This window comes from Salmo trutta, chromosome 38 (genome assembly GCF_901001165.1).
Source record: "Salmo trutta chromosome 38, fSalTru1.1, whole genome shotgun sequence".
In the NCBI taxonomy this organism is placed as follows: domain Eukaryota; kingdom Metazoa; phylum Chordata; class Actinopteri; order Salmoniformes; family Salmonidae; genus Salmo; species Salmo trutta.
Genome location: NC_042994.1, coordinates 34,539,572 through 34,556,229, shown reverse-complemented (window position 1 = coordinate 34,556,229; position 16,658 = coordinate 34,539,572). Strand labels below are relative to the sequence as shown.

Below are 16,658 nucleotides of genomic sequence, written 5' to 3'. Positions count from 1 at the left end.
CAATTTATCACAATATACTCTACTTCAGGCGAGCAAAATCTAGAGACTTCCTTAGATTTCGTGCACCAGCTGTTGTTTACAAATATGCACAGACCGCCCCCCCTCGTCTTACCAGAGTGTGCTGTTCTATCTTGCCGGTGCAGCTTATATCCCGCAACCTGAATATCCATGTCGTCATTCAGCCACAATTCCGTGAAACATAGGATATTACAGTTTTTGATATCCCGTTGGTAGGATATTCGTGATCGTACCTTGTCTAGTTTATTGTCCAATGATTGCACTTTGGCGAGTAATATTGACGGTAACGGCAGCTTTCCTACTCGCCTTCTGCGGGTCCGGACGAGGCATCCGGCTCTTCGTCCTCTGCGTCGCTTCCTTTTGCGAATAATTGGGATGTCGGCCCTGTGGAGTGTTTGGAGAATATAGTCTGAGTCCTGCTTGTTGTTGTTGAAAAAATCTTTGTCTAATCTGAGGTGAGTGATCGCTGTCCTGATATCCAGAAGCTCTTTTCTGCAGAAACATTATGTACAAAATAATTTACAAATATCGGGAAAGAAAACACATAATAGCACAATTGGTTAGGAGACGGCCATCTCCTCCGGCGCCATTTTTGAGATAAAAGCGTTTTACTGGTTGAAGTGTTTTTTAAGTACAAAGAGGTTGATTTGCGATGATGACACAAACATTATTTTAAGCAGGACATTCAAAGAATCCTTACAATTATAATCCAAAGTAGTGTGAAATGCACTCATAAGCAACCTGGAAATGGAGGTTACTCCCCTGAGTTTTCCCCCGTTCACATTCTGAATACATTGTAAAAATCTAAAATCTTTGCTCACCATTTTTGCTCCAGGCAGATATACTACATCCATAACTATTGGTTTCCTCATTAGCAGGGAGATGTTTCTGCAATCAAATTGTGTGTGCATCGCCCTCGTGCCGCAATTTTATTAAACACAGAAAGGGGCCTATATTGGAGACCAAAAGTCGTCTGGCACACTCCTTAGGATTTCAGCAACTTTAACTTTCTTCTAGCATACAATCATCGATTTTACTACTATTGTGAAAAGACAAAATATGACTGTTCTTGCTAATTTTAAGACAATTGTCAAATAATTGTAACATTCATTACAGATGTCAATTGTTGTACAACATCATGGCTACGCTGTTGGCATCACCTTTTACAGTGGATTACTGCTGTTGTGGGCCTTTAATTATCTGTCTGACTTTGTTGTTCACACAGGAGAGAGACGTGACTATCATGGGTCCTCTGAGGAGCCTCAACAATCTCATGATGCTGACAAGGCAGAGAAGAGTCTCTCCACATTAGAACACCTCAAGAAACACCCACAGAGACCCACAGGGAAGAGAACTCACTGCTGCTCTGACTGTGGGAAGAGTTTTCTTTCTTCTGGACATTTAAAATCACACCAGAGAATACACACGGGAGAGAAACCTTATAGCTGTGCTCAATGTGGGAAGAGTTTTACTACATCTGGCCAACTGACTTTACACCAGAGAACACACACAGGAGAGAAACCTTATAGCTGTGCTCAATGTGGGAAGAGTTTTGTTCAATCTGGCCAGCTGACTTTACACCAGAGAACACACACAGGAGAGAAACCTTATAGCTGTGATCAATGTGGGAAGAGTTTTGTTCAATTTGGCCAGCTGACTTTACACCAGAGAACACACACAGGAGAGAAACCTTATAGCTGTGATCAATGTGGGAAGAGTTTTGTTCAATCTGGCCAGCTGACATTACACCAGAGTACACACACAGGAGAGAAATCTTATAGCTGTGATCAATGTGGGAAGAGTTTTGCGGCATCTACAAGTTTGGCTCTACACCAGAGAATACACACAGGAGAGAAACCTTATAGCTGTAATCAATGTGGGAAGAATTTTGCTGCATCTAGCAGTCTGACTCTACACCAGAAAATACACACAGGAGAGAAATCCTATAGCTGTAATCAATGTGGGAAGAGTTTTATTACATCTAGCATTCTGACTCGACACCAGAGAACACACACAGGAGAGAAATCTTATAGCTGTGATCATTGTGGGAAGAGTTTTGCTGCATCTAGCAATCTGACTCTACACCAGAGAATACACACAGGAGAGAAGCCTTATAGCTGTGATCAATGTGGGAAGAGTTTTACAGGATCTAGCAATCTGACAATACACCAGAGAACACACACAGGAGAGAAATCTCATAGCTGTGACCAGACATAATCTGATAAAAGATCTCTGATCAAATATCAGAAAATTCATGAAGGAGTTGTTTCATGATATCAATGAATTAATGTCACAATGTAAAATGTTTTAACATTGTCGAAGGAGTATTTTAATGATGTCACAATGTAGACCCCTAAACGTTTGTCCCCTGTTCTATTGATTTCAACATGATATGGATATTAGCCTCAGGGGGAAAATTCAGGCTCTGAAAGGGTCGTTCCACTTACCACGTTGGTGACCCACTTGAATCAAAATGCAACACTTCAAAATGTAGCTAGCTGTTTTCTACAAATGGTCCTCTAACCAGGGATGTACACATTATTCCCAGATTCCGTGTGGTTTTTGAGCGGTTAGTTTTAACAGGACGTGCAACCTCATCTCCCTCCTGTCACAGAAATGATTTTAGCATTATATCGATGAGTGATGACAAATAGGTGTTGTGTTCCTTTGTTTAGTGACCCCTACATTTAAATGCATCACTCCAAAATGTAGCTGACTGTCTTCTGCAGGTTGTCCTCTAACCAGTGAGGTCAAATATATCTCCCATTTCCATGTGTTTTGTTTAGTTGTGTTAGTTTCAACAGCATGTACAACCTGATTTCCCTAATTGATATCAGTGATTTATTGCTGCTTGTGAAAACAACAGCGTTTCTGGTGCTTGTGCAGTTTATAAGGTGCTTGTTTAAAAAAAACAAGTAATATGATTATTGTGGCAGATGTTTGTGTATATAGCGCATTTTATGTTTAGGTTTTCAATACACCACAAACTGTTTCTGCATATTGGTTATGGATTTGGACACCCCAAATGTAATTGAAAAGTCGTTGAAAATCAAACTATGCCCGACATCCAATATACAGTTCAGTTTTAGTTGAAAGTGAAAGTTGAGAAGAGGTCTTTTCGGGTTGTTTTTTCATTGACTTGAAAACAGCTTCATTTCAACGTACTTGCGGCCTAAACACATGGACACAGTATAATAAATTGGTCTATAATCAATTTTATTAACAATCTGACATCACTCCAGTATTTCTTGACAACATTCAAGTGATAATTGTCTTTATTCCACTCCTGAAGAAGCATGATTTTAAATCACCTCATATTTCAAACATTCAGCCTGACAAAATATACATGTTTTATTATTCCATGCCTCACCATTAAGTTAATTGTTGACAATACATATTAACAAAGGGGTGTACATTTGGTATTCATATTTACATTTAGTAATCCTAATTATTTATATGATCAACTGACAATTTTTGGGGACAATTATATTGACAATGTTGCCCTGCTTTTAGAATATCAGGGTTCATTCTCAGATGTGCCAACCCAAACGTACTAGAGCATGACATTGGGGACTGGGCCCCGATCCAACAACATGCCTATCTAGTGAACCCTGAAAAGAGAGAGAAGCTCTGCAATGAGGTGGAAAGTTACTACGGATATTGCAGGAGTTTCCTCTTGAAATCAGACATGTCCGTGGTAAGGACAACTTAGTTGCTGATTGCCTCAAGGGTGGGCTGTCAAAAATATTTGTTTTGCATTTAGCCAGTGTGTTGCCATGGATCACAATTTATTTTGACTGCATGTTTTCCCGTATTGGAGATGAGTTTTGTTTGGGCTCGTTCCAAGGGGACAGGAGTTCTAGAAGCTAGTGAGTTTTAGGAAGACGAGAGTTCTAGAAGCGTTAGGATTCTATAGAAAGAAAAAGGTGAAAAATAATACGATTGTATTACATTCATTTAGCAGACGCTCTTATCCAGAGCGACTTACAGCAGTGAATGCATACATTTCATACATTTTTTTTCTCCGTACTGATCCCCCTTGGGAATCAAACCCACAACCCTGGCATTGCAAATACCATGCTCTACCAACTGAGCTACACGTAGAAATGTTTTTAATTGTTGACAGCCAGTTGGTGAAGGTGAAGCATTGTAGTTGATTATAATGAGAAATGGAAGTTGTTTTCTGTTGGTGGTGAGCATTCTATTAAGGGGGAAGGTGTTACAGTCTTTCTTTTAAGGTGTTTTAAGGTATTTTTGGTTTTTCCATTTTATGTTTTGAGGTTGGACTTTAGCACGTCTAGCTCGTTAGCACGTAGGGCGCACTGATTGGTGTCACCTCGTTAGTCAGTATGTGTTACACCTGTGCTGGCTTGTCCATCTCGTTAGTGGGAAGGTGTTTCACCTGAGCTGGTCCAGGTTCTATTTAAGAGTGTCTGGCCCAGTGCTCCAGTTGTCTTGATACATGTGGAGAGTCAACACCTTTAGTTGCTCCAACTTTTTGGTTTACTTCCTGTCTTTAAGTTTGGTGTGGGTTTTTCTTTTGTTTGCCTCTTCTTGGGCAGATTTAGTGGGTCTCATGGTGGGTGTCTTTTAGGTCCCAGTTGTTGTTATTTGTCAACTTTCAGTGGACATTGAGAGAGCAAAACTGCAACATTATATTATAATACTTTTATTGCATCAAATGGTTGTTTTATGCAACAGAATAAAGGGTTCTTATAACTATTGTGTCTGTGTGTTCTACTGACGATGGGCCTCTGGGAGAAAACACTGACAGGAGATTTACAATGTCTTTTGGGTGATTAAACCTAAAGAGACCGCATTCCAGAACATGAGTTAATGTTTCTGTTCTATATGGTACCAGGGAGAGATGACCTCAGGGCCAGACCCTGGTCTCAACACAAAGAGTACTGTTTTTACAGCAGATACTGTCTGCTGAGAATTATAAGTATCTTTCATACAAATCTTAACCTTGTGACCTGTTCTATACATCTGTTGTTCGTCATGTAGGTTGAAAGGGCTATAAAAGACCTTTGTACTTTTGTCCCGTGGGTCCAACAGCCATCATTATCATAGGGCACTCAATTGATTCACATTGTATGTGTGCGTTGTATTGACCTGCTCCCTTATAAGTGAATAAAGATTTAGTTAGTATTGTACAAGTAACGTTTCCAAAATGGGATAGAATTGTACATGTAACGTTTCCAAAATGGGATAGTATTGTACATGTAACGTTTCCAAAATGGGATAGAATTGTACATGTAACGTTTCCAAAATGGGATAGTATTGTACATGTAACGTTTCCAAAATGGGATAGTATTGTACATGTAACGTTTCCTAAATGGGATAGTGTTGTACATGTAACGTTTCCTAAATGGGATAGTGTTGTACATGTAACGTTTCCAAAATGGGATAGTATTGTACATGTAACGTTTCCTAAATGGGATAGTGTTGTACATGTAACGTTTCCTAAATGGGATAGTGTTGTACATGTAACGTTTCCAAAATGGGATAGTATTGTACATGTAACGTTTCCTAAATGGGATAGTGTTGTACATGAAACGTTTCCTAAATGGGATAGTATTATACATGTAACGTTTCCAAAATGGGATAGTGTTGTACATGAAACGTTTCCAAAATTGGATAGTATTGTACATGTAACGTTTCCAAAATGGGATAGTATTGTACATGTAACGTTTCCAAAATGGGATAGTAACGTTATGCCCCCTTGTGAGTTAACCTCTCTAGTACATGTGGGACGAACTCGTCCCACCTACGTAACAGCCACTGAAATCCAGTGGCGCGATTTTTGAATCGTTAGAAATGCTATAACTTCAATTTCTCAAACATATGACTATTTCACAGCTATTTAAAGACAAGAATCTCGTTAATCTAACCCCACTGTCCGATTTCAAAAAGGCTTTACAACAAAAGCAAAACATTAGATTATGTTAGCAGAGTACCCAGCCAGAAATAATCACACAGCCATTTTTCAAGCTAGCATATCATGTCACATAAACCCAAACCACAGCTAAATGCAGCACTAACCTTTTATAATCTTCATCAGATGACACACCTAGGACATTGTGTTATACAATACATGCATGTCTGTTCAATCAAGTTCATATTTATATCAAAAACCAGCTTTTTACATTAGCATGTGACGTTCAGAAAAAGCATAACCACCGCAAACTTCCGGTGAATTTACTAACAGTTTGCTAAATTACTCACGATAAACGTTCACAAAAAGCATAACAATTATTTTAAGAATTATAGATACATTACCCCTCTATGCACTCGATATGTCCGATTTTAAAATAGCTTTTCGGATGAAGCACATTTTGCAATAATCTAAGTACATAGCCCGGCATTACAGGGCTAGCTATTTAGATACCCACCCAGGTCAGCATCCACCAAAATCACATTTCCTATAAGAAAGATGTTCTTACCTTGCTTGTTCTTCATCAGAATACACTGCCAGGACTTCTACTTCAATAACAAATGTTGGTTTGGTCCCAAATAATCCATCGTTATGTTCCAACAGCGACGTTTTGTTCGTGAGTTCTAGAATGCTTTTTCGCGGTGTCGCGCATGGCGCATTGGCGTGTCAAAAATGTCTAAATATTCCATTACCGTACTTCGAAGCATGTCAACCGCTGTTTAAAACCAATTTTTATGCCATTTATGTCATAGAGAAGTGTTAATATTCCGACCGGGAGTATGCATTGAGCCTAAACAGCCGAATAAAATTTCTCCTCAGAAGCGACTCATGCACGCGCATCATTGAAAGGTCCTCCGAGCATCCACTTACAAAAGGCGATAATATATTTCAACCTGAGGTTCCCTCGTAAACCTTCAGTTATTTCGCGGGCTCTGAGAGCCTATTGGAGCCCTGGGAATTGTCACGTTACAGCTAAGATCCTTACTTTTCAATAAAAAGAGGTAAGACGCACGACTCCTTGTCAGACAGGGTACTTCCTGCTTGAAGCCTTGTCAGGTTTTTGCCTGCCATAGGAGTTCTGTTATACTCACAGACACCATTCAAACAGTTTTAGAAAATTCAGAGTGTTTTCTATCCAAACCTGAACAATAATATGCATATTCTAGCTTCTGAGTTGGTGTAGGAGGCCGTTAAAAATGGGAACATATTTTTTCCAAAATTCTCAATACTGCCCCCTATACCAAACAGGTTAATAGTATTGCATGCTGTAGCAGGCTATATAAAGAGGAAGACCTCCATTGACGATTCAGTTCGTTGTAACATCTCGTCTGGACAGGTCACTGTCGTTAGTTAGTTAGTTAACTAAGCTAACGTTAGCTAGTTCATTATCACAAAAGTGAGACCTGCTCTAGATTGGAAACTTACATTAATGAGAGTGTAAAGCCATGTTGGCTTTATTGAAACGATATACAATATATGGGAAAGAATATAGTTCAGGAAATAATCCAAACCTAGTTGTGCCTAGTTAGGACATAACGTTAGCTAGCTAGCTAACGGTACTGTACTGTAGCTCATACAACGCCGACGGTCAAACCCGGCTTTCTAATATTTACGTTAATTAACTATAGTAACGTTATGGAAGATATTCACAGAAAACCATAATTGTCTTCGTTATTCATTATTAGTATGTTATATTATTATATAAATTATTTCGAGACATATTCAGAGCCAAACATCAACCCAACTTAACCTTTTTAACTGTTGTCGCATCCAAACTTGTTACCATCGTTTTCAGTTGTAATTGCGAAGTTCCTGGAAGAAGTCCAGCAACAACGGACGTTCCTCGATGAACCCACCTTCTAACAAGTTCTTTGAAGAACCTTTTGGGGCTGATTTTCATTGACCAAGAACCCTGCGGTTCTTAGGGGATCTGAGAACAACTCCAGTTGAACCCTTCATTTTTAGAGTGTAGTCGGCTCTATTTACTCTCAGATTCAAACATGATGATTAGCATCAACGATCAAGTGAGCTGCTGCTGCTCCAATACAGTATGAGGTGAGACGGTGAACTGATGTTGAACCGGGCAGTCAGCTGCTGCTGCTCCAATACAGTATGAGGTGAGACGGTGAACTGATGTTGAACTGGGCAGTCAGCTGCTGCTGCTCCAATACAGTATGAGGTGAGATGGTGAACTGATGTTGAACCGGGCAGTCAGCTGCTGCTGCTCCAATACAGTATGAGGTGAGACTGTGAACTGATGTTGAACCGGGCAGTCAGCTGCTGCTGCTCCAATACAGTATGAGGTGAGACGGTGAACTGATGTTGAACCGGGCAGTCAGCTGCTGCTGCTCCAATACAGTATGAGGTGAGACTGTGAACTGATGTTGAACCGGGCAGTCAGCTGCTGCTGCTCCAATACAGTATGAGGTGAGACGGTGAACTGATGTTGAACTGGGCAGTCAGCTGCTGCTGCTCCAATACAGTATGAGGTGAGACTGTGAACTTATTTTGATCTGGGCAGTCAGCTGCTGCTGCTCCAACACAGTATGAGGTGAGACTGTGAACTGATGTTGAACTGGGCAGTCAGTCATTCATTCTGCACTGTCTGGTATATCATTGTTGGTATTGAAAAAGCCTACTGCACATTGTGGTGGAAATTCTAACCAATCAGGAGAGACTTTGTCATTTTTTCAAACAATCAACCTTTATTTGATAAGAATTGCAATAAAGTAGCTGGTCAGCCCTACACTCTGAGGTGGAAGGCCAAGAGCTCGATGACACAAGGAGTTCAGAAGCCTTATATAGTCAAACTATCTTGTGCATATAGAAAACACGTGATCTTGGTATGTGTATGTGTGTGGAGAACGAGACACAGACTAACTGTGAATTGGTCGTCTCGTTCTGTAGCAACAGTTAGTTATTCTAGTCTTCTAGTGAGGTGTCAAAACAACAGGAAATCACTCTAGACACAGTTCCTCTGAAGTAGATCAACGGTTCCCTGGATTGGGCCAAGCGCCTTTGGCCTGTCTGCCCAGAGGGTGTGTGGTTGCACACCCACACAAACATACACACAAACTTCTCAACCTTAAAAAGATCCTTTAACACATTAGAAGTCATATCAACTTAAAGAGGTTGACATAGATTTTTCCCTCACAACATTGTACAGAGATAAATCAGACCCAGCCTGAACTGTGTGATGTAGTAGGGAGTTGTAGTTTCTCTAGAGATAAATCAGATCCAGACTGACCTGTGTGATGTAGTAGGGAGTTGTAGTTTCTCTAGAGATAAATCAGCCCCAGACTGAACTGTGTGATGTTGTAGTTTCTCTAGAGATAAATCAGATCCAGACTGAACTGTGTGATGTAGTAGGGAGTTGTAGTTTCTCTAGAGATAAATCAGATCCAGCCTGAACTGTGTGATGTAGTAGGGAGTTGTAGTTTCTCTAGAGATAAATCAGATCCAGACTGAACTGTGTGATGTAATAGAGAGTTGTAGTTTCTCTAGAGATAAATCAGATCCAGCCTGAACTGTGTGATGTAGTAGGGAGTTGTAGTTTCCAACAGGCCAATATTCTACATAGTTTAGCGCATAAAACGTAATTAACTACAATGACCAAAATTCATTGCCTTGTCTATGTTACTTTTATACCTGCTATGTAAGAGAGACAGAAAAATGCACAATGGTCAATGCTATCTGGAATCCTTGGGACATCTATACCCTAAACCCTAACCTTAACCCCTACCTTAACCATTTTAAATGTCAACTTCAATGGGCTAGGGACGTCCCAAGGATGTATCTCTACCTGAAAATACATCTACCTGCAAATACATCTAAGTGATTGATAGTTGGTATTCAGCAGTCATAAAGCCTTATTTACTGTAATGAACTACTAAAATAGTGATTTTGTCAGACAGCAGCTCTACACTTTATTGACAGACTGATCCATTCATCCTTCCATCCCTCCTCAGCCTTCCTCTCCTCTGAAGACCCAGTGAGGGTGGAGCTCAGTCAGAGAGCTGTTGAGGGACTGGTTAGGAAGAACACTTCTACAGCCAGAGAGGTGAGAGGTCACACATCGTGTAGATGGTAAATATTTATGTCTCCTTAGTGGTTCATCACATTAGCAAAAGAGAATATGTTCCATCCTCCATGTTTATTTACATTAGTGCAAATTGTCCACTGATATTGGTGTAATTTCTCACCCTTTTGGCTGTATGAAAGTTATTTCCCCTCAGGCACACACATTTGTTCTTTGTTATTACCCGAGCCATTGCCTGTTCAGCCTGCTATCATCCAGAAGGCGAGGTCAGTACAGGTGCATCAAAGCTGGGACCGAAAGACTGAAAAACAGCTTCTATCTCAAGGCCATCAGACTGTTAAATAGCCATCACTAGCACAGAGAGACTGCAGCCTATATACACAGACTTGACATCATTGGCCACTTTAAAAAATGGAACACTAGTCACTTTAATAATGTCCCTTTAATAATGTTCACATATCTTGCATTTCTTATCTCATATGTATAAACTGTATCTCAGTCTATGCTGCTCTGACATTGTTTATCCATATATTTATATATTCCTAATTCCATTCCTTTACTTAGATTTGTGTGTATTGGGTATTTGTTGTGAAATTGTTAGATATTACTTGTTAGATATTGCTGCACTGTGGGAACTAGAAGGACAAGCATTTCGCTACACCTGCAATAACATCTGCTGAACACCTGTACGTGACCAATAACATTTGATTTGATTTATGAAGGTAATTTGTGTAAAATGTATTTTTCCCCACTCATTCACCCCATCTCTTTACATTGCTTATGCATATTCCATGGCCTGACTGCATCCAGACTGTCAAAGGCCCATCCTGGTAGATCTGAACCTAATGCAGTTTGGAGTGATCGGATGACAGAAGTCACATTTAGGTGCCAGGTGTAACTGAGGCCATAGATGCTCCATATCCATTACTTTGAGTGTTTTATATAATATGACTAAATGTGTTTCTGTGTTGCAGGGGCAGTCAAGAAATGGAATGGCAAGGCCACAGAACATGACATAAGCAGAACTGTGGGAGACCACCTCAAGCCCCTGGTAGAGCCGGGGGTGGTGTTTACCACTCCACCACGCCTTCAGCAGGCTGGAAAAGTGAGATTGATCTGTGTGATCCATTTGTTTGTTTCTGATTTCAGTAGTTGAATCCTTTGACATGGGATTGATACTGATTTTCACACTAAGAGGGACCAAGAGTCTTTCGATTTGTCGGCCATTGGGTTCATATATATATATATATCTACCTCACTAACTTTAAGCATCAGCTGTCAGAGCAGCTTACCGATCATTGTACCTGTACACAGCCCATCTGTAAATAGCCACACCCAACTACCTCATCCCCGTATTGTTATTTATTTTTGCTCCTTTGCATCCCAGTATCTCTACTTGCACATTCATCTTCTGCACATCTATCACTCCAGTGTTTAATTGCTAAATTGTAATTATTTCACCACTATGGCCTTACCTCCTTACTTCATTTACACACACTGTATATAGATTTCTGTTGTGTTATTGACTGTACTTTTGTTTATCCCATGTGTAACTCTGTGTTGTTTGTGTCACACTGCTTTATTTTTACCTTGGCCAGGTAGCAGTTGTTAATGAGAACTTGTTCTCAACTGGCCTACCTGGTTAAATAAGAAAAACATTTTGTTGTTGAAATCAAATCAAGCTTTATTTATACAGCACATTTCAGACATGGATGCAACACAATGGCTTCACAGGAAAAAACTAATAAAAGACAATGAAAATAAACATATATTTAGTAACAACAAACATAAGATTAACAACTGAAAGACGAATTAGCATTCTAAGGAAAATGCCATTGATTAACATATTAATTGGATGCAACATCCAACCCAAAACATAAGCTTGTTTTTTAGGAGGGTTCTGAAAGACACTATGGGGGTGTCCACTGAAAGTTGACTAGTAACAACAACTGGGACCTAAAAGACACCCACCATGAGACCCACTAAATCTGCCCAAGAAGAGGGAAACAAAAGAAAAACCCACACCAAACTTAAAGACAGGAAGCAAACCAAAAAGGTGGAGCAACTAAAGGTGTTGACTCTCCACATGTATCAAGACAACTGGAGCACTGGGCCAGACACTCTTAAATAGAACCTGGACCAGCTCAGGTGAAACACCTTCCCACTAACGAGATGGACAAGCCAGCACAGGTGTAACACATACTGACTAACGAGGTGACACCAATCAGTGCGTCCTACGTGCTAACGAGCTAGACGTGCTAACGAGCTATACGTGCTAACGAGCTATACGTGCTAACGAGCTATACGTGCTAACGAGCTATACGTGCTAACGAGCTATACGTGCTAACGAGCTATACGTGCTAACGAGCTATACGTGCTAACGAGCTATACGTGCTAAAGTCCAACCTTAAAACATAAATGGAAAAACCAAAGACAAACACCTTAATAGTATGCTTACCACCAACAGAAAACAACTTCCATTTCACATTATAATCAACTACAATGCTTCACCTTCACTAATATAAACATGGTGTCTACTGGCTGTCAACAATTAAAAACAAGAAAACACATTTCTAAATATATATCATATATTTTTGTTGGACAAGTTTGCTTATCACCAACAGAGAACAACTTCCCTTTCACATTATAATGCTTCACCTTCACCAATATAAACACGATGTCTGATGGCTGTCAACAATTATAAAAATAGAAAAATATATACATTTCTAAAATTAGCTTCCGACTGTCGTCTTCCTAAAACTCACCAGCTTCTAGAACTCTCGTCCACTTGGAACGAGCCCAAACAAAACTCATCTCCAATACAGAAAAACATGCAGTCAAAATAAGATTCATGGCAACTCACTGGCTAAATGCAAAACACAATTTTCTTTGACTGCCCACCTTGAGACAATCAGGTTGTACCTGCTGTTGAAACTAACACAACTAAAAAAAAACACATGGAAATGGGAGATATATTTCACCTCACTGGTTAGAGGACAACCTGCAGAAGACAGTCAGCTACATTTTGGAGTGATGCATTTAAATTTAGGGGTCGCTTAACAAAGGAACGCAACACTTATTTGTCATAACTCATCAATATCATGCTAAAATCATTTGTGCGAGAGGAGGCAGATGAGGTTGCACGTCCTGTTAAAACTAACAGCTCAAAAACCACACGGAATCTGGGAAGAAAATGTACATCCCTGGTTCGAGGACAATTTGTAGAAAACAGCTAGCTACATTTTGATTCAAGTGGGTCACCAACGAGGTAAGTGTAACACAACTCTTTTTTTGTTAGTCACTTTTTGTTAAATCACATAAATAGTAACTCTTTCAATTCAGAGCCTGGATTTTCCCCCTGAGGCTAATATCCATATCATGTTGAAATCAATTGATAAGAGGGGGCAAAGGTTTACGGTTCTACAAACATTCTACATTGTGACACTATTAAAATACTCCTACTACAATGTGTTAACATTCTACATTGTGACATTAATTCATTGATATCATGAAACAACTCCTTCATGCATGTATTTTCTAATATTTGATCAGAGATCTTTTATCAGATTACCTCTGGTCACAGCTATGAAGTTTCTCTTCTGTGTGTGTTCTCTGGTGTTGTACCAGGCTGTTTGACTGAGTAAAACTCTTCCCACATTGATTACAGCTATATAGTTTCTCTCCTGTGTGTGTTCTCTGGTGTCGAGTCAGATTGCTAGAACAAGTAAAACTCTTCCCACATTCATCACAGCCATAGGGTTTCTCTCCTGTGTGTGTTCTCTGGTGTGATATCAGGTTGTTTAGCTGAGTAAAACTCTTACCACATTGAGTACAGCTATAAGGTTTCTCTCCTGTGTGTGTTCTATGGTGTGTAGTCCGCTTGCTTGACGTAGTAAAACCCTTCCCACATTGAGCACAGCTATAAGGTTTCTCTCCTGTGTGTGTTCTCTGGTGTCGAGTCAGATTGCCAGAACCAGTAAAACACTTCCCACATTCATCACAGCTATAGGGTTTCTCTCCTGTGTGTATTCTCTGGTGTGATATCAGGTTGCTTAGCTGAGTAAAACTCTTCCCACATTGAGTACAGCAATAAGGTTTCTCACCGGTGTGTGTTCTCTGGTGAAGAGTCAGAATACCAGAGGTAGTAAAACTCTTCCCACATTCATCACAGATATATGGTTTCTCTCCTGTGTGTGTTCTCTGGTGTGATATCAGGCTGGTTGAATGAGTAAAACTCTTCCCACATTCATCACAGCCATAAGGTTTATCTCCTGTGTGTGTTCTCTGGTGTGATATCAGGTTGCTTAGCTGAGTAAAACTCTTCCCACATTGAGTACAGCTATAAGGTTTCTCTCCTGTGTGTGTTCTATGGTGTGTAGTCCACTTGCTTGAAGTAGTAAAACTCTTCCCACATTGAGCACAGCTATAAGGTTTCTCATCTCTGTGCGTTCTCTGGTGTCTAGTCAGATTGCTAGAACCAGTAAAACTCTTCCCACATTCATCACAGCTATAGGGTTTCTCTCCTGTGTGTGTTCTCTGGTGTGATATCAGGTTGCTTAGCTGAGTAAAACTCTTCCCACATTGAGTACAGCTATAAGGTTTCTCTCCTGTGTGTGTTCTCTGGTGAAGAGTCAGAATGCTAGACGTAGTAAAACTCTTCCCACATTCATCACAGCTATATGGTTTCTCTCCTGTGTGTGTTCTCTGGTGTGATATCAGGCTGGTTGAACGAGTAAAACTCTTCCCACATTCATCACAGCCATAGGGTTTCTCTCCTGTGTGTATTCTCTGGTGTGATATCAGGTTGCTTAGCTGAGTAAAACTCTTCCCACATTGAGTACAGCTATAAGGTTTCTCTCCTGTGTGTGTTCTATGGTGTGTTGTCCGCTTGCTAGAAGAAGTAAAACTCTTCCCACATTCATCACAGCTATATGGTTTCTCTCCTGTGTGTGTTCTCTGGTGTGATATCAGGCTGGTTGAATGAGTAAAACTCTTCCAACATTGAGAACAGCTATAAGGTTTCTCTACTGTGTGGATTCTTTGATGAATTTTAATGCCTGCAATCGAGGTGAATCTCTTCCCACAGTCAGAGCAGCAGTAAGATTTCTTCCCTGTGGATCTCTGTGGGTGTTTCTTGAGGTGTTCTAATCTGGAGAGACTCTTCTCTGCCTTGTCAGCATCATGAGGTTGTTGAGGCTCCCCAGAGGATCCACAATAGTGTAGTTTCTCTCCTGTGTGAATGACAAAGTCACATAGATGGTTAACCTCTTATGGCTAGGGGCAGTATTTTCACGGCTGGATAAAAAACGTACCCGATTTAATCTGATTATTAGTCCTGCCCAGAAACTAGAATATGCATATAATTATTAGCTTTGGAGAGAAAACACTCCACGGTTTCTGAAACTGTTTGAATGGTGTCTGTGAGTATAACAGAACTCCTATGGCAGGCAAAAACCTGAGATGCTTCTGTTCAGGAAGTACCCTGTCTGACCATTTTATTTTCTTTGTTTGACATCTCTCCCAAAAACGAAGGATCTCTGCTGTTACGTGACACTTCCCACGTCTCCAATGGAGTCTCAGAGCCCGGGAAAAACAGGAATGACGTAATTCAAAGCCCTGGCTGAAACAAAGGAGAGCAAAAGCTAAGTGGTCACTCAGTGGACTAAGCCTTACGCTCGCGACCCGCCCCGCCCCCGGCTTTCGGTTTTTCCCTCAGTATACAGACAGGCAGATTCCCGGTCGGAATATTATCGCTTTTCTACGAGATAAATTGCATAAAAATTGGTTTTAAACAGCGGTTGACATGCTTCGAAGTACGGTAATGGAATATTTAGAAATTTTTTGTCACATTCTGCGTCATGCTCGTGGCCGAGATTTAGCGTTGGGATAGTGTCTAGAACGCACAAACAAAACGTCTTGATGGAACATAACGATGGATTATTTGGGACCAAACCTACATTTGTTATTGAAGTAGAAGTCCTGGGACTGCATTCTGACGAAGAACAAGCAAGGTAAGAACATTTTTCTTATAGGAAATGTGATTTTGGTGAAGGCTAAACTGGTTGGGTGTCTAAATAGCTAGCCCGTGATGGCTGGGCTATGTACTTAGATTATTGCAAAATGTGCTTCATCCGAAAAGCTATTTTAAAATCGGACATATCGAGTGCATAGAGGAGTTCTGTATCTATAATTCTTAAAATAATTGTTATGCTTTTTGTGAACGTTTATCGTGAGTAATTTAGTAAAATCACCGGAAGTGTTCGGTGGGAATGCTAGTTCTGAACGTCACATGCTAATGTAAGAAGCTGTTTTTTGATATAAATATGAACTTGATTGAACAGACATGCATGTATTGTATAACATAATGTCCTAGGTGTGTCATCTGATGAAGATCATAAAAGGTTAGTGCTGCATTTAGCTATGGTTTGGGTTTATGTGACATGATATGCTAGCTTGAAAAATGGGTGTCTGATTATTTCTGGCTGGCATAATCTAATGTTTTGCTTTCGCTGTAAAGCTTTTTTGAAATCGGACAGTGTGGTTAGATAAAGGAGAGTCTTGTCTTTAAATAGCTGTAAAATAGTCATATGTTTGAAAAATGGAAGTTTTCGGATTTTAGAGGAGTTTGTATTTCGCGCCCCGCCCATCATTGGATATTGGAGC

General features: G+C 40.2%; 1 pseudogene; it reads right to left on the bottom strand.

The window, feature by feature from the left end:
- Positions 1-13,661: 13,661 nt before the first annotated feature.
- On the bottom strand, positions 13,662-14,984 carry LOC115178451 (zinc finger protein 135 pseudogene; annotated as a pseudogene).
- Between the last annotated feature and the right edge of the window lie 1,674 nt (positions 14,985-16,658).